Here is a 24,345-nt window from a genome sequence, read left to right as displayed (position 1 = left end):
TTTAGTAGAGACGGGGTTTCACCATGTTGACCAGGATGGTCTCGATCTCTTGACCTTGTGATCCACCCGCCTCGGCCTCCCAAAGTGCTGGGATTACAGGCTTGAGCCACCGCGCCCGGCGAAAGCTCCACTTTCTAACTAGGAGTAAAGGCCTCCTGCAGGCCCCCCGCAGGGGCTGGGGAGGTCTTGGGAACAGAAGTTGGCAGCCTTCATCTTTAATCCGCAGCTCACATGCAGGGTCACCATGTAAACTTTTGGGTCTCAGCTTTAACATCTTTAAAAAGGGGCATGGCAGTGCCCTCCTGGCTCACCTCACACACCTGTAGCAGAAATCCAATGTCATGGTAAATGTATGTGATCAACGATGCTTGGAGTTCCTTCAGTGCCACGAATTTCCATGTACTCGAATCCAGATACTGACTGAGCATGTACCAGTACCAACAAAACCCCATCATTGACACGCAGCATGGGGCCAGCTACCTAGGTGACATGATTTCTGAGCTAGCCCCAGCAAGGAACAGCAGTATGAGTCATGCAGGCCACTGGCACCTCTCAGTTCTCCGTCGCAGGGCAGAGCTGGCACCTTGAGGATGTGGCACAGGGTTCACCCCCACAGGGTTCCTCTTTGGCGGGGGTGGAGGCTGCAGTAATCTCTCCAGCCCATTCGTCCTCTGCACATGGTCTGTCTCCCCTCGGTTCTGGGAGGATGTGTAACTTGCTGAGGAGCAGCAGAATGTGTGAAGCAATGCAGCTGCTGCTTCGTTTGCTGAAATGCCACGTGAGCAGACCAGCTGCCTGCGTTGCCATGCTGTGAGGAAGCTCAACGAGCCACGCAAATAAACATAAGAGGGAGAGGTGCCCAGCCAGGGGCTCAGAACCACCAGCACACGATAGACTGTTTGGCCAAGTGGTCCTGGAATTCCTCAGGCACAAAAATTATGAGAAACAACAGGGTTGTCTCTGCGGCTAACTTTTGAGTGCTTTGTTTCACAGAGTAGTAATTGACTCAGAGGTGGTCGGCGCAGACCGGAGGGCAGGTCTTCCCTCAAAAGTCTTGTCTGTGGTTTAGAGTTGGGGTTGAGACTTTGGAGAGGTAAATGAAATGAGCACAGACGTTACCAATGCCACTTCCTGGTGGAAAAGCCTGTGTGCTACTCTCTTCCCTGCTCTGGCAAACTTCAAAGCCTCCTTTTGAGGTGGGGATATCTTTTTGAGACAGAGTCTCACTCTGTCATCCAGGCTGGAGTGCAGTGGCACAATCTCGGCTCACTGCAACCTCCGCTTCCCGGGTTGAAGCGATTCTCCTGCCTCAGCCTCCTGAATAGCTTGGATTAGAGGTGTGCACCACCAAGCCCAGCTAATATTTGTATTTTTAGTAGATGGTGTTTCACCATGTTGGTCAGGATGGTATTGAACTGCTGACCTTGTGATCCACCCGCCTTGGCCTCCCAAAGTGCTGGGATTATAGGCGTGAGCCACCGCGCCAGGCCCGTTGGGACGTCTTCAAGAACCTTTTCTTCTCCATCCCTAAAATCCAAAAACCTGATCGGGAGGGTGTAGACTCATCCCAGGGCAGGCAAGTTCCCTCCGCACGGGGGCTTCAAGCACAGGAGCAACTTCTCGGCAGGACTCTGTGCTCCATCAATCGAAATGCATTTCTGGGTCCTGAATTATTTGTTTCTATGCTTTTCACCCTAATTAATTATATGTCCCTTCGAAGCCTTGCTTGACTCCTCCTACAAGGCCCTAGAAGGTACTAGATAAATGTGTCCAAACGGTGGATGAGCCGTGCATGGATGCTGCCGGGAGCAGGGCGGTCAATAGCAAACAGGGACTGGGAAAAGGAAACATCTGCGGGGATGAGGACAGACAAGCGTGTGCCCCAGATTCGGCCTCTCCTGGCCCCACTTCCCTTGCTGAGCCTTGGCAGCTTTGCCTGTCAGCCATGCCGAAGTCAAACGGGCCAGAGGTCGTGGTCAGGCTGTGGCACAGAGGACTCCCAGAGCTTCTTTTCTTGTGTGTAAAGAAGGATGCCTCCCCACACTCCTGGAGCAGCCAAAGTCTGTTCTCCCCAACAGCCCCTCCCTGCAAAGCCAAGGCTCTGCCGGAGGACTTCCCCTGGCCCAAGGACACGCTGCTGTGTGCCCAGGGCAAGCCTGAGGGCCTGGCAGCTGACACCCTAGGAGTAGCCCGCCACCCCAGGAGCAGCCCTCACCTAACAATGGATGGGGCAGGTGGGTAAATCCCTGGCTCCCATACCTCTGGGTCGGGATGACCCAAAGCATGCTGTACACAGTCTCCCAGAAGTCCCCAGAAGGACCAAACCCTGGTTACCCACAGCAGTAAGCTTCTCATCCCTGCACCCTCTAATCAAGTTCCTTCTCTGTTTTCGAAACTCTGTTTCGAAAAAAAAAAAGAAGAAGAAGAAGAAAGGTCTCAAATCAACAACTTAACTTTACAACTTAAGGAACTAGGAAAAAAAAAACCCACCAAAACCAGACTAAGCCTAAACTGCAGAAGAGAGGAAATAATTTAGATTAGAGCTGAGATCAATAAAATAGAGAAGGGAAAAGGAATGAAACAAAAGTTGATTATTTTAAAAGACCAGTGAAAATTGACAAAGCTAACAAGAATGACTAAGAAAAAAAGAGAAAAAGCTCAAATTATCAAAATCATTAATGAAAGTAGGGACATTACCCCTGATTTTACAGAAATAAAAAGGATTATATTTGGTGAACACTTGTACGCCAACAAATTGGACAACCTAAATGAAGCATGCAAAGTCTTAGAAATACACAAACTCGGATTTCCAGCTCTCTGGAATCCCCTCCCACATAATGGGAACCCAAAAAAAAAAAAAAGTGAATAGCATGAACAACTGCAAACCAATATATTGGAAAAAATAGATGAAATAAAAAAAAAAAAAAAAGAAATACACAAACTATTGAAACTAAATCACAAAGAAATAGAAAATCTGAATAGACCTGTCACTGGTAAAGAAGTTGGCTCAGTAATCAGAGACAGAAACCTCCCAAAAAAGAGAAGTCCTGGATTGATGGCTTCATTGATGAATTTTCCCAGACACTTAAATCACACCCAGCACTTTGGGAGGCTGAGGTAGGAGGATTGCTTGAGCCCAGGAATTTGAGGCCAGCCTGGTCAACACAGTGAGACCCCCATATCTACAAAAAGTTTTTTTTGTTGTTGTTGTTTTTTTAAATCTGGGTATGGTGGCAGGTACCTGCAGTCCCAGCTCTTTGGGACTTGAGGTGGGAGGATTGCTCGAGCCCAGGGGTTAGAGGCTGCAGTGAGCTCTGACTGCGCCACTGCATTCCAGCCTGGACAACAGAGCAATACCCTCTCTTTTAAAAATAGTTTATGAAATCCTGACTAGCTCACAAAGGGAGGACTCTCACCCCCATTTTACACACACAGACACAAGCTCAGAGGCAGAACCAGGTCTGAACACTCGGGCTCTCTGACGCCCACGCCATGCCAGCCCCCTTCCACCCTGGTTCCTGGCCTTGATGTGGCGGAGTCTGTGCTATGGATGGGGCCCTCTAAGGCTCTTTGCACATGAGAAATTCTGTGACTCCAAGAATCAATATTTGAATTTCTCAAGCTCAACCCAAACCCAAACACCAGTAAATCATGACTTTTTTTTTTTTTTGAGACAGAGTGTCACCCTGTCGCCCAGGCTGGAGTACAGTGGCTGGCGCACTGCAACCTCCACTTCCTGGGTTCAAGTGATTCTTGTGTCTCAGCCCTCCAAGTAGTTGGGATTACAGGTGTGCACCACCACACCCAGCTAAGTTTTGTATTTTTAGTAGAGATGGGGTTTCACCATGTTGGCCAGGCTGGTCTCAAACGCCTAACCTCAAGTGATCCACCTGCTTTGGCCTCTCAAAGAGCTGGGATTACAGGCGCGAGCCACCACACCTGGCCACTTTTTTTTTTTTTTAAAGTAAAGAAAATAGATTAATCAGACCACAACTGAATATACAATTTTCTAAATCCACAAAACCCCCGCTTCACAATGCTTTTTAACCAGGGTCTGAGTGAGGGTTAGAACGTCACGTAATTTTAAGCTTTGCTTAAAATCTCCCAGGAAAAAATGGCTTAGATGGCACAGCTCAGACTTCTGGATATGCACCTAGGACTACTGCATCGCTCCACCTGGAGGTCTTCCAGGCCGCTCCATCTCTATGGGGCCAGCGTGGAACTTGCCTCCTCTTTTGCCTGTCCCACACCGGTCGTGATTTTTGTCGGGTTGGCATTTTTGAACACCCTTTGTACGCCTGGGGAATCTCCCTCGTGCTGGGCAGAAATGTGCTTCCCAGGACTCCTTGCACCTGGACATGCACATGGGAGCTGGTAGGCAGGACGGTCACCGGCCCTGCGTGGTGATCTGTAGACACTGTGCCAGCCGCTCTGGCCAGGTGGCTGCCGACGCCCAGGTCCGGTGGTAGCCACAGCATCTGGCCCCAGCACTGGTGGTGTGCTCTCCTGGGCTGGGATTTGCATAGACCTCTGGCTGCAGGCCTGCCCCCTGGGCCACTTGAAGAATCTGTGAGCTGGCTCTCTCCTTCATGAATCCTTCACATGCTAAACGCCTGGCACGGGTTGCAAGGAAGAATCTTGGCTGATACACGTCTCCTCCCCAAGCTTACTCCTCTTTTTCCATCGGAGGTCGCACCCTTTTCCTTGCCCAGGTCTGAAGCCCAGCGATCACCCTATCTCCTCCCTCTCCGGTTCCATTCCCCCAGTCTTACCGACAACTCTACTTCCTACTTCTACAGCTCTGGAAGTGTCAGAGGTGTTTGACCCAAAGCAGCTCCATCTTAAATACCAGCGGGGTAAAATGAGGCCAAAACCTACTGGGCTGCATTCCCACATGGTTAAGGCTTTCTAAGTCACAGGATAAGGTAGGAGCTCAGCATGAAATATGGGTCACAAAGACCTTGCTGATAGAACAGCCTGCAGTAAAGAAGCCGGCCAGAACCTGCCAAAACCAAAATGGTGACGAGAGTGACCTCTGGTCAGCATTGCTGAGGAGCCTGGCACACTTGCCTGGCCCCCACATGGCAATCGTCCTGTCTGCCTTCAGGCTCCTCCACAAGCTGATGCTTCCACTGGGAGTTTTACTCCACCCCCTCCTTCCTCCCACCTCAACTTGGCCTTGGCTCTCAGCTTCTGGGGAGAGTCATTCCCAGCTCTCTCTCAGAGTAGCCATCTCTCTCTGGGACCTTCAACGTCCCCTGTGTTTCTGGGGGCTGTTTGGCATGGGGGCTGCCTGCCCAGCCTTTGACACTTCCTTTTTTTTTTTTTTTTGAGATGGAGTCTCGCTCTGCAGCCCAGGCTGGAGTGCAGTGGCATGATCTCGGCTCACTGCAACCTCCGCCTCCCAGGTTCAAGCAATTCTCCTACCTCAGCCTCCGGAGTAGCTGGGATTACAGGCATGTACCACCATGCCCAACTAATTTTTGCATTTTTAGTAGACACTGATTGGCCAGGCTGGTTTCAAACTCCTGACCTCAGGCCATCCATCCGCCTCGGCCTCCCAAAGTGCTGAGATTACAGGCGTGAGCCATGGCGCCTAGCTGGCACTTTCTTTAACACTGAGGAGCTGTGTGGCCCTCGGCAAGTTACTGTATCTCTCTGGACCATCTTTGAGTCTTCATTTGTAAAATAAGGTTTGTGAAAGGGGAATAAATCTCAGGACCCCCAAATCACTAAGCCATAGGGAAAAGTCAAGCTGGGAACTTTGTCAGACAAGCTTGCCTCCATTCTATTCCTAAATAAGATAGCTACAAAATTTTTTTTAAAAAGTTACATGCCACATTTTCTTTATCCTAAATGAATAGCTGATAGATGCTGGGCTTAATACCTGGCTGATGGGTTGATCTGTGCAGCAAAGCACCATGGCACACGTCTACCTATGTAACGAACCTGCACGTCCGGCACATGTACCCCAAAATTTAAAATAAAAGTTGAAGAAAAAAACTTACCACAAGGAAATTCCTGTGAATGAGGGAACTCAACCATGCCTCTGCCATCTGAGATGAATGCACCTCAGATTGCTTCCTCTGTCCTGTGGTTTCACTGAGCCAGATTAAGGTCTCAATGACTCTTCCTCCACCCTCTGCTCCCAGGCGGCTCATCAGAGACTCCAAAGAATGCAGCCATTTGGCTCTTATCTACCTATGATCTGGAAGCCCCTCCCCGGCCTCGGGTGTCCCGGCTTTCAGGACTGAGCCAATGTACATTTTACACATACTGACCGATGCCTTCTGTCTGCCTAAAATGTGTGAAACCAAGCTGTGCCCTGACCACCTTGTCGTCAGGTCCTCCTGAGGCTGTGTCACAGGCGTGTGACCATACAGCAGCATCATAGCTGTGTAAGGTCTGACTGCGCCGTGGACAGCATGGCGACCCCCACGAACGGCACGCACACCTCTGGAAGGCCTTCTGGAATTAGAAAACTGAAATGGCTGTAAGATCTTAGAAAGAGGAAGAAATGATCAACCCCTGGCACTGGCTTAACTTTGAGACGTTCTCTATTGTTTCTCATTCTGGTCTCAGCTGACAAGGCCATTGGACTTTGTGAATGGCCTTGGCCAACCTCTTGATGCCACACTCCACGACCCCCTCCCACCTTGCAAAAAACCTCCAACTGTAACTTCTGTAACTTTCCACTGTTTACCCCAAACCTATAAAAACCAACTCCCATCCCTCCGCACTCCGCTGACGCCCTTTTCGGCCTCAGCCTGCCTGCACCCAGATAAACAGCCACGTTGCTCACACAAAGCCTGGTTGGGGTCTCTTCATTCAGATCGTGCATTTTAACAAGTTCCTTAACCTTAGCAAAATAAACTTTCCAAATTGATCGAGACCTGTCTCGGATAGTTTTGGGTTCCCAGGATCATCACACGTGCAGCCTCCACCCTTCTCCACCCTGCTTTGCACCCCTGGACGCTGCCCCTTCAGCCTACATGTCCCTGTCTCTGGCTTCCCAGCACAGATTGGGGCTGGGAGGGAGGGGGGCGTATCTGCTTGGGACCAGGGGCTCACAGGGTCACAATGGGGTGGCCCTGGGGGTGGTAGCAGCTGCCCACTGCTGCTGCCCTCTGGGGGCCTCTGTGCCCCTGGGCTGTTCCCTTACTTCCGCCCAGGGCAGTGCAAATGCAGGCAGGCCTCCTTATTACACTCCGCTTCACTGCCCTTTGCAGATACTGCATTGTTTTTAAGAGACCGGAGGTTAGGCCAGGCACAGTGGCTCCTGCCTGTAATCCCAGCACTTTGGGAGGCTGAGGCAGGCAGATCACTTGAGCTCAGGAGTTTGAAACCAGCCTGGCCAACATGGTGAAACCCCGTCTCTACTAAAAATACAAAAATTAGCCGGGTGTGGTGGCGGGCGCCTGTAATCCCAGCTACTCAGGAGGCTGAGACAGGAAGAATTGCTTGAACCTGGAAGGCAGAGGTTGCAGTGAGCTGAGATCGTGCCACTGCACTCCAGCCTGGGTGACAGAGCGAGACTCTGTCTCAAAAAAAAAAAAAGAAAAAAAAACCCTAAATAGATTGGATGTTCGTGGTGGCCCAGCATTGAGCGAGCCTATCGGTGCCATTTTTCCAGCCGCGTGGGCTCACTTTGTGTCTCTGTGCCACATTTTGGTAATTCTCATAGTATTTCATTGTTATTCTATATGTTATGGTGATCTGTGATCAGTCATCTTGCATCTTTCTATTGTAATTGTTTTGGGCACCAAAAGCCAATAAGAAAGTGAAGTGAAGGGCTGCATGTGCTCCAACTATTCCACCAAATGGCTGTTCTCTTTCTCTCCTCGGGCAGCCCTGTTCTCTGAGATATTGAAATTAAGCCAACGAATAACTCTACAATGGTCTCTAAGTGTTCAGGTGAAAGGAAGCGTCTCGGGTCTTTCACTTTATTTGGTGTGATCGTAGCTCATTGCAGCCTTGAACGCCTGGGCTCAAGTGGTTCTCCTGCCTCACCCTCCCAAAGTGTGGGGATTAGAGGCATGAGCCACCATGCCCAATGCCTGTCACTTTAAATCAAAAACTAGACATGATGAAGCTTAGTGAGGAAGGCCTGTTGAAAGCCAAGTAGGCTGAAAGCTAGGCCTCTTTTTTTTTTTTTTTTTTGAGACGGAGTTTCGCTGTTGTTGCCCAGACTGGAGTGCAATGGCACGATCTCGGCTCACCGCAACCTCCGCCTCCTGGGTTCAAGCAATTCTCCTGCCTCAGCCTCCCGAGTAGCTGGGATTACAGGCACGCACCATCATGCCCAGCTAATTTTTTGTATTTTTTTTTTAGTAGAGACGAGGTTTCACCTTGTTGACCAGGATGGTCTCGATCTCTTGACCTCGTGATCCACCCGCCTTGGCCTCCCAAAGTGCTAGGATTATAGGCATGAGCTACCGCGCCCGACCAAGCTAGGCCTCTTGTGCCAAATGCTTAGCCAAGTTGTGAAGGCAAAGGAAAAGTTCTTGAAGGAAATTACAGGTGCTGCTCTGAGTGAACACACAAAGGATAAGAAAGTGACACAGTCTTATTCCTGATAGGGAGAAAGTCTGAGCGATCTGGAGAGATCAAACCAGCCACAGCATCTCTTAAGCCAAAGCGTAATCCAGAGCAAGGCCCTCACTCTCTTTAATTCTATAAAGGCTGAGAGGTGAGGGAGCTGCAGAGGAAAGCTGGAAGCCAGCACGGGTTGGTTCATGAGGTTTAAGGAATGAAACCCACTCCATAACATACAAGTGCGAGGTGAAGCAGCAAACGCTGATGGAGAAAACTGCAGCGAGTTCTCCAGAAGATCTAGCTAAGATCACTGACGAACGTGGCTGCACTAAACAGCAGATTCCCAGTGAAGACAAAAGCGCCTTCTACTGGAAGAAGAGGCCATCTAGGACTTCCACAGCTAGACTGCAGAAAGCCAATGCCTGGCTTCAAAGATTCAAAGGACAGTCTAACTCTTGTCAGGGGCTAATGCAGCTGTCATTTGCCATCCCCCAAATCCCAGGGCTCTTAAGAATGATGCCAGATCTATTCTGCCTGCAAAGGCTGGATGACAGCACATCTGTTTCCAGCAAGGCTTGCTGACTATTGTAAGCCCACTGCTGAGATGACTGCTCAGAAGGAAGAGTTCCTGCTCATTGACAATGTGCTGATGGAGACAAACAAAGAGATGAATGTTGTTTGCATCCCTCTAACACAACACCCATTCTGCAGCCACAGATCAAGGAGTAATTTCGACTCTCAAGTCTTATTATTTAATACATATATCTCATAAAGGGTATAGCTGTAATACATAGTAATTCTTTTGGTTGGTCTGGGCGAAGGACATTGAAAACATTTGGAAAGGATTCACCATTCTAGATGCCGTTGAGGACATTTGTAATTCATGGGAGGAGGTAAAAAATATCAACATTAACAGAAGTTTGGAAGAAGCTGATTTCAGCTCTCATGGATGAATTTGAGGAGCTCGAGATTTCAGTAAAGAAAGTCACTGTAAATGTAGTGGAAATCGCAGAGAATTAAAAGTGGGGCCTGAAGATGTGACTGATTGCTGCAGTCTCATCATCAAACCTGAACAGATGAAGAGTTGCTTCCTTTTTTTGAAACAGGGTCTCACTCTGCCCAGGCTGGAGTGCTGTGGTGCGATCTTGGCTCACTGCAATCTCTGCCTCCCAGGCTCAAGCGATCTTCCCACTTCAGTCCCCCAAGTAGCTGGAACTACAGGCACTTGCCACCATGCCTGGCTAATTTTTGTGGTTTTTTGTAGAGACAGGGTTTTGCCCATTGCCCAGCTGGTCTTGAACTCCCGAACTCAAGCAATCTGCCCACCTCGGCCTCCCAAAATGCTGGGATTACAGGTGCTCTATACAGCGACCAGCTAAGTTGCTTCTAATGGATGAGCCAAGATAGTGATTTCTTGAGATGGAATCTACTTGTAAAGATGCTATGAGCATTGTTGAAAAGACAACAAGGAGTTCAGAATATTACATAAAATTAGCAGCAGCAGGATTTGAGAGGATTGATTCCAACTGTGAAAGTTCTTTGGGTCAAATGTTATCAAACAGCATCACATGCTACAGAGAAATCTTTCATGAAAGAAGAGTGGATCTATGCAGCAAACCTCACTGTTGTCTTATTGTAAGAAATTGCAGGCTGGACGCAGTGGCTCACGCCTGTAATCCCAGTACTTTGGGAGTCTGAGGAGGGCAGATTGCCAGGTCAAAAGATCGAGACCAGCCCGGCCAACATGGTGAAACCCCATCTATACTAAAAATACAAAAATTAGCTGGGCATGGTGGCAGGCACCTGTAATCCCAGCTACTTGGGAGGCCAAGGCAGGAAAATGGCTTGAACCTGGGAGGCGGAGATTAAGCTGAGATTGTACCATTACACTCCAGCCTAGCATCAGAGCGAGACTCCATCACACACACAAAAAAAGAAAAATAAAAGAAATTGCCACAGCCACCCCAGCCTTCAACAACCACCACCCTGATCAGTCGGCAGCCTTCAACATCAGGGTAAGACCCTCCACCAGCAAAAAGGTTACGACTCGCTGAAGGCTCAGGTGATCACTAGCATTTTTAGCAATAAAGTGTTCTTAAATTAAGGTATGTACTTTTTTTAGACACAGTGCTATTGCGCACTTAATAGACTACACTATAGTGTAAATATAACTTTTATGCACTAGGACCGACAACTGGTGTCACTTGCTTTATTGTGGTATTTGCTTTGTTTGCGTCAGTCTAGATAGAACCACACTTGCAATATCTCTGAGGTGTGGCTGTAGTCACTTTGTAAACATGTCTTCCTGGAGCCATCTGTGGGAGTTGAGTTACATTCCAGGGCTGTCAAGAGGACTCAGTAAGAGCACTTTCCTGGCGCCCTAGCACAGCGCCTGCTGCAGCACATTTTAGCTCTCAGTGCTTTTCTTGCAGCACTGCACCCATCAGTCTGCTTCACAAGTGACAATTTTCTCACCTGTTTCTGCCAACAGACCAGATCCGCAATGCAGGGATCTTTCTCTGCTATATCCTCAGTACTTAATGAGGAGTGCTTGGTCGGCAAGAGCATTTAATGTTAGTGGTCTTATCTGCCTGTTTGCTGTGCCGTTGTCCTGTCAGGAGTACAAGAGGCAGGAATGCCCACAACGCCCCCCTGTGCAGTTGTCTAGGTTGTGCATTGCAGAAGTTGCCTGCCTTGAGGAGCCAGGGGAGCTGAGATTAACCTGGGTTCTTCCCACCAAGCTGCGCTCCCAAGAAAGAGGAGTCTCCTACTTTGTTCAAAGGGGCTGCATGAACTAGTGGGTTCCTTGGGTCTCCACTCACCAACAGAAAGTCTGTGATGCCTAAACCAATTTCACAGGAGACTCTGTCCTCCTGCCTGTGCTCTACCTCCCAGGGCGCTGAGCACCTCTCTTCTTTTTTGTGAGTTGTCTCTGCCTTCCAGTGAGCCAGTAGCTTTCCATGGAAGTGCCCTGGCTTGAGAGAGGCCCGCAGAAACCAGCAGGGACAGGATCTCTAAGAAGTCCCCTGGCAGCCTGAACATCAGAGCCGCTGATCTTCCCGATAAATAGGGGCAGACAAAGGCAAGTGAGCAGTGACGTCCAGAGAAACCAGCTGTGTCTGGCTGCAAAAATAATGACCCTGGCTGCAAAGCGGACTCAAAACGGAGTAATAGGCAATCAGCACCAGAGTGCCCTCACCCAGCCCGAGCCCGTCACACACAGGATGGCTTTAACCAAATCTTGTCTTCAAGAGCTCTGGTGAGGGTCTCCATCATGTAAATAGGGCTCTAAAGGGGAAAAGCAGCCCCGTGAAGAGGTGGAGAGAGCAGTTCTTGGCGGGAGCTCGTAAGTGGGCTGGAGGCGGCCGAGCGCTGTTGTGCTCCGCAGGGGCAGGTGGAGGCAGAGGCGGTTGCATTTCAGTCCAGCCTGTTCTGGTGAGCTCTGCTCCAGGGCCTCCACCTACCCCCAAATCTCTTTCATATTTGGAGCCCAGAAGGGCACCGCCGCTGCAGGGTAACCTGCGTTTCCACTTCTGCCCAGAATGGTCAGATCTGGTATGTTCTGGGGACTGGAAGCAGACATTTGGCTCCAGGCCTAGATTCTGCGTATGTCTGTGACACTGGCCTTGGCCCTGTGCCTTGAGTTCCCTCCCCTTCACTCTCTCCCTCCCTGGTGAGGCAAGAGGACAGCTGACATCACCTCCCCTCTGGGCAGGACCTTAGCGGTCCTGGCTGCATGCAGGAGTCACCAAGCGAGTTTTCCAAATGCTGATGCCCAGGCTTCATCCTGAGTCCAATCAGTTGGTCTGGAGTGGGGTCCCAGTGTGTGGACTGCAAAAGCTCCCCCAGTGGCTCATGTGCACCCGAGGCTGAGGCCCACTGGTCCCCAAGGCCTGTCCTGTTCATGCCCTCTCTGCTGGTTAGCCAGGCCCTGCGTGGAATTGGGCAGGTGCACCTTATTAGACCTCATGCTTGAATGAGACACCCAGCTAGCCTCCTAGACCCTCGAGCAGGAGCTCTCAAGTGGGCTCCAGACCAGCAGCATCGGGGAAACTCAGAGTCTCAGGCCCAGCCCCAGACCTACGAACCAGAATCCCCCAGGTGAGGTCCAGCCATCTGGGTTTTAACAAGCCCTCAGGTTTGAGAATCACTGTGCTAGAATAGTGATAGAATTATCACCGCAGTTCAGTGATTTTCAGACTTTAACGTGGATGCAACTCATCTGGGCGTTGCGTTAAAATGTAGATTCTGCTGTAGTCTGAGCTGCGGCCAAATTTCTGCATTCCTGACAAGGTCCCAGGCCCGCACTCCGAGCAGTGAGGTCAGAGGTGGAGTCATCAAGTGCCTTCTGCAGGCCGGACACCAGGCTAAGCCCCAAATTGGGTCCTCTCCTTTCACCTTCCCTGAATCATCTGACTCCATCTTGCTTCAGCTTTGCAGTGTCTCATGCCTATAATCCCAGCACTTTGGGAGGGAACCAAAGCGACCCTTAGGTGAGGAGGTCAGGAGTTCGAGACTAGCCTGGCCAACACGGAAAAACCCCATCTCTACTAAAAATACAAAAATTAGCTGGGTGTGGTGGCGGGCACCTGTAGTGCCAGCTACTCAGGAGGCTGAGGCAGGAGAATCGCTTGAACTCAGAAGGCAGAGGTTGCAGTGAGCTGAGATTGCACCAGCCTGGGCGACACAGAGACTCTATCTCAAAATAAGTAAATTTTTAAAAGCATGCAATTCCATGGCTTCTAGTATATCCACAGACTTGTGCAACCATAGCCATGATCAATTTTAGTGTTTTCATCAGCCCAGCAAGAAAGCACTCCCCTCAGCCAGCCCTCTCTCTCTCCACTCCCCATCCCCTGAGCTCCAGGAAGCCACCATCCACCCTCTGTCTCTGTATTTGCTTATTCTGGACCTTTCATAGAAATGAATCACACACCATGTGGGCTTTCATGCCTGGCTTCTTTCACTCAGCAACATCTTCTCAAGGTCCGCCCCGTGGCACCCGTCAGAACTCCATTCCTTTCGATGGCTGAATAGCAGTCCCTTGTCTGGAGATGACACACTTGGTGTATTCATCCGTGGATGGCTACTTGGGTTGCTCCCATTTTTTGGATATTGAGAACAGTGCTGTTGTGATCATTTGTTTACAGATGAGGATGAGGATGAGGATGCGGAGGCAGCCACCTGGGCTAGGTCCCTAACCAGGGCCCGCTGCAGCCAGCTGTGTGCCTCGCACCACCCACCTTAGAGGTCCGTGGCCCCATCAGGCGAGGTGGAGGGGCTGTACTTGCTTCCATGGGGTTCCTGCTGGGACTTCCAGTCAGGGCTCCTGGGTGTACCTCTTGTTCCCACTCCTTCCTGGAGGACCTGGGGCAGCACACTTAAGCCTGAGCCTCAGTTTTCCCGGTAGACAAATGATGCTTCTATTAAGGGCTGTGTATTTAGGAGGGAATGGGAGTGAGGAAGGCCAGAAGGGCCCAGAGAAGTGATCGAGAAGAGGGAGGGAGAGAAAGAGAGAGGGAGGGAGGGTGAACCTGGACAGAGAGAGGGAAGGAAGGCAAACCTGGGCAGAGAAAGAGAGAGGGGGGATGAACCTGGGTAGAGAGAGGGAGGGAGGGTGAACCTGGGCAGAGAAAGAGAGGGGGAGGGAGGGTGAACCTGGGCAGAGAGAGGGAGAGAGGGTGAACCTGGGCAGAGAAAGAGAGGGGGAGGGAGGGCGAACCTGGGCAGAGAAAGAGAGGGGGAGGGAGGGCGAACCTGGGCAGAGAAAGAGAGGGGGAGGGAGGGCGCACCTGAGTGCCTGCGGATGCCTCCCTCCGCCCTGAGTTGAGGGCTGAAGCTTTCGCCTCCTCCCTCAGCCATTTACCCAGCCCTGGGGTAATTGCTGTCATTTCAAGGCTGGGTAATGCCAGCAGATTAGAGAGGGAAAGGCTCCCTGGGGTTCAGCGGCACATTAGGCACAGTTATAAATGTCAGCGCTGACGGCTTGTCAAGAGCCCAGGACGGGGGCACAGGCTCCCCACTGTCCTCAGGCCCAGCCGTTTCCCCTCCTCTGGGCCGGGACCGAGTGTGGGGTGCTGCACTCCCCACAGCTCACCCTCCACCATCAGCCCACTCCGGTTCCCCTCCGCTCGGGGTTCAGACCCCGCTTCCGCTGCCCGGTGTGCGCCCTCGGCGAGCGTCAGCACAGCTCTGAGCCTGGCCTGCAAAACGGGCAGCAGCGACAGCACGTGCTCCATCCGCTGCGGGCCCTGGTCATCCTCCCAGCGACGCGGAGGGAGACGCTCTGGGCCCCCCTTCGTCAGGAGGGGACACCGAGGTGGAGAGAGATGAGGCCCCAGCCTGCGCCTCCGTTTCCCCATCTGCAAAATGTGGACATTGGTAGGAAGAGGAGACCCCCGAGTGAGCGTCCAGCCGTCACGGCCCCTGCGTCTGCCTCCGTCCTGAGGGTCCTGTGGCGGGACCCGGGCGTCAGGAGGCGGGGGAGGCAGTGGGGACAGAGGTGGAAGGGAGGCTCCCCCGCCCTGGGCTGCTCTGCCTCCACCTGCTGCTGCTGGGGGCTCACAGACGGAGCAAGCAGGGTCTGGGCTCCCAGTCGGGGCGCTGCCCTAGGTGATGGGAGGAAAATGGGAGAGAAGGCGCCTGCCAGCCAGAAAGGCCGACCGGTGCTCAGTGCTGCCCCACGCGCGCTGGAGATGGGGTCTCGGCCCAGCCTCCCCAGAGGGGCGGTTCCATTCCAGGAGCTGTGGCTCAAGGCGGAGTGAGAACGCTGGCTCTGCGCAGACCACATGTGTCAGAAGTGTTCACAGCAGTGCCGCCGTGGCCTAATCATCTGCTCCCAGCCACAAGCAGATGTCACACCTGTGAAGGTCACATTTCAAAAAAGGAGAGACAGGCCAGGCACGGTGGCTCACGCCTGTAATCCCAGCACTTAGGGAGGGGCCAAGGCAGGAGGATCACTTGAGCCCAGGAGTTTGAGACCAGTCTGGGCAATGTAGCAAGACCCCATCTCTACAAAAAAATAATAAAACATTGCTGGGTGCAGTGGCACGTGCCTGCAATCCCAGCTACTCAGGAGGCTGAGGAAAGAGGATCCCTTAAGCTCAGGAGGTTGAGGCTACAGTGAGTCATGTTCAGGACACAACACTGCAGCTTGGGTGACAGAGTGATACTTTGAGTCTAAAAAAAGAAAAAGAAGAAAGGAAGGAAAGAAGGAAGGAAAGAAAGAAGAAAGAGAGAGAGAGAGAGAGAGAAAAGAGACAAATGGATAGTAAGAGAGCCTGAAGACAGAGAAGTGTTTTTCTCTAACGGGTAAAGCCTGTGGGGTCCCTTCTTTGGGACCTTTGCAAAAGAAAGAAAGAAGAAAGAGACAGAGAAAGAAAGAAAGAGAGAAAAGAAATGAAGGAAGGAAGAAAGAAAGGAGGGAGGGAGGGAGAGAAAAATGGAGAGTGAGTTAGCATGAAGACAGGGATGGATCTGCCAGGAGTGTTTTTCTTCCGTGGGAAAAGCCTCTGGGGTCCCTTTTGCCAAACCCAAAGAAGGTGCCATTAGTCCCTCCAGGAGTTCTAAGGGTCTGAGTCTCTGGCGCACACGCTGGGGTCTCCTATATGTGTGAGAAAAGGCTTTGAGTCCCTAGGGAGGAGACCAGGCACGGGACATCCTGTCCTTCCCACCTTTCTTTCCCTCCCTTCCCCATTCCCAGGGCTAACATGAACATTTGCAAATGCGCGAAAAGCCGAAAGGATTGCACAGAGCACACCTGTGCAGCCACCGTCTACAGCTGTACCATCTGCCTCCTCATCTGTCCATCAAATTTTTTGTGTATTGCAAAGTAAGTTGCTGATTGCCACTGCACCCCCAGACACGCTAGCATGGACATCACCAAGTGGGGTTTAGTATTTGTTAACTGTGTTTTTAGGATGAAATTTTTACATAGTGAAATGGACACATTTTAAGGGTAGCAATCAATGAATCTTGACAAATGCATACAAGTGTGCGGCTCAAGCTCTTTCAGACAGAGGGTGTCACCATCGCCTGGAAAGTTCACCCTTGTTCCTTCCAGTCTTTAGAAACAGCTGCGGTCTCTCTTTTTCCACCATCGCTTAGCTTTGCCTGTTCTAGACATTCATGTAAATGGAATCATACAGTAGGCCTTCTTGTTGGCTGGTTTCTTTTGCCAAGCATGTTTATTTTGAGATTCATCTCTGTTGTCTTGTGTACTGGCGGTCCGTGCCTTTTTATTGCCAAGTAGTATGCCCCAGCATGAATGGAGACCACGGGTTTAGCCATGCATCTGTTGACCTTTTGAATTCCTCCCGGTTCAAGGCTTTTATGAATAAAACTGTCGTGAACACTTGCGTGTGAGTCTTTGTGTGGACATATGTTTGCATTTCTCTCGAATAAATGCCTAGGAATAGAATTACCAGTCTTCCTCCTTTTATGATATTAAAAAAGAAAAAGAAAGAATGAAAGAGAGAGGGAAATAAAAGAGAGAAGAAAGTAAAGGAAAAGCAAAAAGCATAGGTAACCAGATTGCAGAAACTTTGAACAGTAACCATCATTCCTCCAAAAAACTGCCACCCCAGGAGTCCTCGACAGGCTATAGCAGAAGGCCTGGCATTGAGACAGACTTACTGCAAATCTTGGCTTTTCCACTTGTAAACTGTGTGACCCTAGGGAAGTTTCTTAACCTCTCTGAGCCTTAGTTCTTCTGCTGTAAACTGGGAACAATGAGAGCAGCCAGTTTAAAGGTGTTGGGGGGGATTTCCTAAGAGAAAGACTGTAGAAGGCCTGGTCTGCAGTGGGTCATGGCTAACATGAGCCTGTCTCCCTGCCTATGAGTCTTTCAAGGTCTAAGTTCTGATGTCATCTAAGTGAAGCTTTTCCTGAAAATCGAGATAAAAATGAAAAGTGCCAACACTCACAGGAGAGTTTCCACAAACCAGCCTGGCTCTGAGTGCTTTGGAAAGATTATCTCATTTAATTCTTCCAACAAGCCCCCAAAATAGCTTATCATCACATCTATTTTGTAGGCACAGAGAGATTATGTGATTTGCCTAACGTCACATGGCAAGGTCAGTGGTGAAGCTTGGTATGGCTGATCTCTGTGGATTTGCCTTTTCTGGATTTTTTTTTTTTTTTTTTTTTAGACAGAGTCTTGCTCTGTTGCCCAGGCTGGAGTACAGTGGCTTACCTCAGCTCACTGCAGACTCTGCCTCCCAGGTTCAAGTGATTCTCATGCCTCAGCCTCTCAAGTAGCTGGGATTACAGGCACACACCACCACGCCTGGCTAATTTTTATATTTTTACTAGAGGCGGGGTTAAGCCATGTTGGCCAGGCTGGTCTTGAACTCCTGACCTCAAGTGATCCTGACCGCAGTCTCTCAAAGTGTTGGGATTACAGGTGTGAGCCACCGCGCCCTGCCCCCTTTTTTGGGACATTTCATATCAACGGAATCCCGCCGACTCCTTTGACAGCAAATTGTGTCTCCCAGATCCCTCCACGGGCCACCCGTGCTGCAGCATGTACAGAACTTCCTTTTTATGATCAACTGACATTCCATTGCCTACATACACCGTGTTGTTTATCCCTTCACCCTTTGATGGACCTTTGTGTCATTTCCACCTTTTGGTGATTGTGCTGAATGCTGCTATGAACATGTGTGTGCAAATTTTGGTTTAAATACCTGTCTTCATTTCCTCTGGGCGCGTACCCAGGAGGAGGGCTGTCGAGCCAGATGGGAAGCTGTACGTAACGTCTTGAGGAACTGCCGTGCCGTGGGTTCTTGTTTTCAAGCACTCTTGGGCTTGTAGCTGAAGACATGGATGATGGAGTGGAAGATGGTTTTGCAACACCCATGGGTGTCTTAGAGAAGCGAGAACATGATGAAAGTAGCACCACTCAACTTTCACAGCCGCTTCCCTGCCAAGCCAAGCCTCCCTCCCACACCTGGTTATCTTCTTGGGGCTATCTGGGCTCTTTCCTGAGCTTCCCTCTCCTTCATCCCTGACCCGGGCACCCTCGTCCAGCAGGGCAGTCCTCTGAGGTTGACCCTGCAGGGGTCCCTTCTGGGGACCAGGTGCCAGCACCCCTCCTGGCCAAATCCCACATGCAGCCAGGCTAGGGGACTTTGCAAGTGGCCAGGGAACACCTCGGTGCCCAGTTCCTGGGACCCTGGCTTGCCTCCCATGCCAAGGGCATCAAGAGCCCGGGCAGCGTCCGTACCCCACCTGACCTCCCTCCCGTGGTTCACAGGGTCACCAGGAAGGCCAGGCCCGAGAGCGCCAGTGGGGAGGCGCCTCTCGCAGTGAGCCTGAAACTCCATTATCCAGTCCACACACACCAAGCCCTTGCTGTGGGCGAGGTACTGTCACATGCTGGGGTTTTGTCCTCACGGAGAAGGCCCCCAAGGCCCAGCTACATAGTTTCCAAGGCCTGATGCAGAATGAAACTGCAGGGACCTTGTTTAAAAATTTAAAAGAATTTGAAGGTAGGGATAGCAGGGGGCTTCCACCTGCACAGGCCACAGCCCATGAAGCTGGGTGTCCCTGCCCTCATGGAGCAGACACTCTAGAACGGCACTAATGCCTTGTGCATGGAGAGCAGGTCATGAGGCCTGAGCCACCCATGGGCCCTGGGGCCTCCAGGGAGAACTCAGTCACAAGAAGAGATTTTGGAAAATGCCCGTCCCTTTCCCGCTTTAGCACTGGAAGCCCCAGGGCCGAGAGAGGGGCTCTCAGTCTGCCCAGGGCTTAGGCAGGGCAGGGACCAGCACCTGCAACCTGCCTCGGAGCCTGAGCATTGCGCTGCACCCCTCCCTGCCCCCTTCTCTGGAGAGGGAGGCAGGCTGTGCAGAGTGGAGGTCTGGATGGACTCAGGTGTGGACGTGTGTTGGGAAGACACCAGCAAGGTAAGGAAGAGAGGATGAGGCGTGTCCCCAGCCTGGGCCAGGAGGAGCCCCTGACTGTTTGCCTTACATCAAGCTGAAAAGCATTTTAAGAATTGACACTCTGACCTCAGCATCCTCTCAGTTCACAAAGACACATTCCTGGGGACCATGCCATTCTGTCTCTGGCTGGATTTTCCTTTTTTGAATTGAGGTGAAATACACGCCACATGAAATGTACGGTTTTAACCATCCCCCCTCTGCAGCCCCTGGCAACCATCAATCTGCTTCTTGTCCCTACGGATTTGTCTGTTCTGGACACTGCATCCAAATGGACTCCTCCAGCATCTGGCTGGGTTTCAGAAGATCCTGGCTTCCATTTGCTGAACGCTGATAATCCCTGTGTCAGCGTATGCTGGGCACTTCCATCCACATTGTCTCAGCTCACCCACACGACAGCCCAACAGCTGGGACATCTCACAGAGGGGACAACTGCTCTCAGAGAAGCCATTTGCACAGCAGGTGGCAGCCCCCAAGCCCCTGACCTCAAGGACCCTGTCCAGTGGCCTGGCCTGGCAGAGTCGAGCCGGCCATGTCAGGGAAAGAGCTGGACTCGTCTTTGTGTCCCAATAATACAGGCAGAGTCACAGGGGATCTCCGAGGGGCTCAGCACCCCCGTGTCCAGATGCGGAGAGGCCAAATGGTGGCAATGCCTGAGGCCTCGCCAGGAGGCGGTAGCAGAGCTGGGCAAGTGGGCGAACAGTCTGGGGGGGCTCCAGGCCCCCTCCAGCAGCCAGCCCCCAATCTCCACCTCAGCAGCCCCCGGGGAAGGCCCAGGGTAGAGCTGACTCTCCATCCACAGCCGGGGAGGAGCCTGGTGCCTTCTTCATTTCCTCTCCTCATTTAAAGAATTGCCACTCCTGAGGGGTGCTTGCTTTTTGAGAGAGGGTGGGAGGGAGAGAGAGAGAGAGAGAGATTGATTCATCTGCACAGCTTGCATATCCCATGGACTGCAGGAGTTAAGAGTCTTCTCCGCAGTCAATCCCCTTGTTTGGTCGGAGGGTGGGAGCATTACCATCCTCTGTTGATCTGCCTAGAAGACCAAGCTCACCGCCCAAAGCGGAGCTCCCTTGGGGACTTTTGTTCCCAGCATTCCCTGGCGGCTGCAGAAAAGGAACGTGGCTTGCTCCCCCAGGGACCTGGCCAAGTGCCTCGGGTGGACAGGCCCAGGGATGCGGCAGGACAGCCAGGCCTGGGTGTCTGTGCAGGGAGGGGCAGCAGCTGAGCCCAAGATGGTGCCATTCAGGGCCCAGTAACAGGTGAAGTGTTATTAGTGAGGGAGCCAGGAGAGGGTGCTCATTGTGGGTGGAGTCACAGAGACGGAAAGGGAGAAGGCAGATGAATCCTCAGGTGCTGACTTGGTGTGGGAGGCCCTGGTTGAACTCGCATATAGGTGGATATAAAAACACATGTGTAGGTGGCTCTGCCCACTGAGAGGGCCCCCGCCGCCAGGAGCACAGCGCGCACCCAGATCTTGGCTTCCGATGCTGTCTTCCACGAGGCTCCTTGGAGGAAGAGCCTGGAATCCTGTGTTGCGCTATGAAGTCAGGTGGCCTCAACGAAGGGATGGGACGTGTAAGTTGGGAGTCTTGTGGGCATCAAAATAAACAATCGTAATAACAGATCGTAACCCGCCGAATGAATAGGGAAGCATAAGTCCTTGCAGATATAAGTAAATGAATAAACTGAAAATGTGGTGAGCAATGGAAAAACGACATCATCTCAAAAATACTTATTCATGACAAGGGGGAAAATAGTAGCTTTGCCCTGGAGACGCCTGATAGATATCACGGAGTCGATAAGCTCTCCCCTGGGTGCCATTTCCCTGGCAACCTCTGCTTTCCCACTCTGGGGCTTTGCTTACCTGTCTGTCACCTGACACGCCCTTCTACTGAAATCCTACCAATGATTCACGCCTGGCTCAAAGGCCACACCCTCCACAGCACCTTCTCTGACCACTCCCACCAAAAGTGATTTTAGAGCATATTTCATTCATTCACTCAATGCTATTATGCTCCTACTGCATACTGAACGAGAGGATGCACTGGGGATACAGCAAACGTGGATCAGGAGCCCCCGGTCTGCCTGGGACCGTGTGCATGTGACCCTCCTGTGAAGGGTGCCTCTTGCGTGTGGTTTTATTTTTGGTAGTAGCCCAAAGCAAGGCTGTGACTTTTTTTTTTTTTTGAGACAGAGTTTCATTCTTATTGCCCAGGCTGGTGTGCAATGGCATGATCTCAGCTTACGACAACCTCCACCTCCTGGGTTCAAGTGATTCTCCTGCCTCAGCCTCCAGAGTAGCTGGGATTACAGGCGCTCACCACCACGCCCAGATAATTTGGTATTTTTAGTAGAGACAGGGTTTCTTCATGTTGATCAGGCTGGTCTCGAACTCCCGACCTCAGGTAAACTCCCGACCTCCCATCTCTGCCTCCTGAAGTGCTGGTATTACAGGCGTGAGACACTGCACCAGGCCACCTCTTGTGTTTTATGGCTGGGCCGGATCTAAGGCAAGGTGGGCGTGGGGGTGTTTCAGGTGAAGGTGCTGCAAGCCAGCGTGTATGAGTCATCCCCAAGTCCTGAGCTCAGTGCGATGGGTCAGGTGGCAAGATGGAGGGGAGAGGAGAACGGCACTCCTTGGAACCCCCCATCAGAGAGTCAGAATTCCATCCAGGACTTATGCGTCACCAGCATTTTGCTGTAAACCAAGCTGTCCTTGGCTGGCGGGAGGGCCAGTGTGGACCGTGACCCACTGTGTGGGTTTGGGAAGCCCTGTGACCTCTCTGAGTTTCCACTCCTTTGCCTGTGACATCAGAGGCCGGGCTGAACAGCGTGTGGTTAAACTGGAATCCAAGAATTCTACCTCTGGGAGGAGGTGCAGCAGCGCGAGCAGAGTTCACGGGTCTCACGGGTGAAGGCCCAGTTGAGGGAGAGCTGGAGCGTGCACGCTTGACCTGCTGCCTCTGCGCTCCAGCAGGGACCGCCATGCAAGGGGTGCGAGGTCCCTGGGCTGCCACTCCATCCAGTTTTCCAAGTAGTGTGGGAAACACTGCGTTTGGGTGATGTCTCCTCTTCCGTGAGGGCTGGTGACTCATTCTCACATGACAGTGCTGTGCTTGGCATTTCTTTACGGAGGGGGCTTTCTGCAGTGAAGATTCCAGCAGCCGGCTGGAGGGAGGAAGATGCTGGTCAAGCCCCACTGGAAAGCCGGGCTGCACGGCTCTCTGAAGGATGCTGGGGAAGTGGACAGGGAGGGACGGGACCCCCTCGAGCTCCTGCTTGGCCTTGGCTGCTGTGTGAGAGCACAGAGTGGCTCCAGGCGCAGGCAGAGCCTGTGGACCTGGTTCTCCTTCGCAGCTGTCATTCACATCCGGGGCTTCCCTGTCTTGCTAGAAGCCTGCACTGCCTTCTCCCACCTGTGGGCTCCCTCCCAGCTGAGCACAGGCCTGGTAGCCACAGGTGTTCACCTGCAGGGTGGGCCCCAGTGGCTGGCTGACATCTGCAGGGACTGGCATGGAGACTTCTGCCCAGCGGTCTTGGTGCCTTGTCCAGACAGCCTCCACACCCCAGACTGGCCGGGCAGAGGCTGCGGGGGACCCAGGAGTGTGTGTGGGCTTGGGACATGCACACTCTTGGCCCTGGCTGACCCCCACCCAGCACTTTCAGAGCACCTCCTTTGGACTGGAAAGTTGGGGGGCTTCTGGAATCCTCTGAGACCTGGCTGTACCTCAAGGTCTTTCACACCAGCCCCTTAGAACTGATGTCAAGACCCTGAGTCCTCAGGGATTTAGGGGAGAGGCCAACAGAGTGGGGACCATGAGACCCACAGGGGTGTGGAGGGGCTGCGGAAACGACAGCCTTAGGAGCCACAACGGCTTCCTGTGCTTCCTGGATTCTGATGGGAGTCTGGGGCCTTGCAGCCCACCCCTGCCTGGCCTCTCCCGTTCCTCTCCTTCCTCCTCTGGCCTCACTCCAGGGTCTGACAGCTGCAGGTTTGACTCCCAGCCCCACCCCTCGCTGTGTGCTCTCAGGGAAGTCGCTTAACTTCTCAGAGCCTCGGTTTCCTCATCTGTAGAATGGGGATGAGAATAGCGCCTCTCAACCACAGAGACTTGGGGGGGTGAAGGATGCCTTCCTGTGTCAGGCGTGCCCCGTGGAGCCTGGCACGTGGTAAGTGCTCAGGTGAGTTCTGCTCCTCATGAGGTTGCTGTGTCAACCCATCCTCCCCTGGCGGCCAGTGCTGGGGAAGCAGCTGTGGGCTGCAGAGGCTCAGGTCCTCCTGATGGCCGAGCCTCGTCTCAGCTGCAGCCAAGTGCTGCAGGAATGTGACTTGCTACACCACAAGCTTCTGTCTCTCAAGTGACCATGGGGATTCATTCGGACTTCTCATGTGAAAGCTCCTGAACGTTAAGTGGCGGCAGTGCAGTGGTGGCTGTCATTGCCCTGCCTGTGTCCCCACGACGAGGATTGCCAGATGAAATGCAGGCCCGCTGAGGCATGACCCTGCCGCTACACTCCAGCCTGGGCAACACTGCAGACCCCAGCTAAAAACACAGATTGTACGGGTTGCTGGTGAACTCTGATTTTGGATATTTATTAATTTACATTCATAGGTCGCTGTAATCTCGAGCTCTGGGGCTCATGTGATCCTCCTGCACTAGTCTCCTAGAGCACTGGGATTACAGGTGTGAGCCACTGCACCCAGTCTAAAGCTGGATTTTTTAATTTTTTAAAGTATAAGTACATACTAAATATTGCATGGGACACATTTATCTGAAAATTTTACTTATTGTTTATTCAATATTGAAATTTAACTGAAGGCCCTGTGTGTGTGTGTGTGTGTGTGTGTGTGTGTGTGTGTGTG

At 51.9% G+C, this 24,345-nt stretch overlaps 1 pseudogene; it reads left to right on the top strand.

Moving 5' to 3' along the window:
• The window catches only part of LOC108293458, a 77,354-nt pseudogene that overhangs the window by 20,291 nt on the left and 32,718 nt on the right, over positions 1-24,345 (top strand).

Source organism: Cebus imitator, unplaced genomic scaffold (assembly GCF_001604975.1).
Source record: "Cebus imitator isolate Cc_AM_T3 unplaced genomic scaffold, Cebus_imitator-1.0 Scaffold538, whole genome shotgun sequence".
Lineage (NCBI taxonomy): Eukaryota > Metazoa > Chordata > Mammalia > Primates > Cebidae > Cebus > Cebus imitator.
Note: the sequence above shows the minus strand (reverse complement) of the source record. Positions and strands in the feature narration are given on the sequence as shown.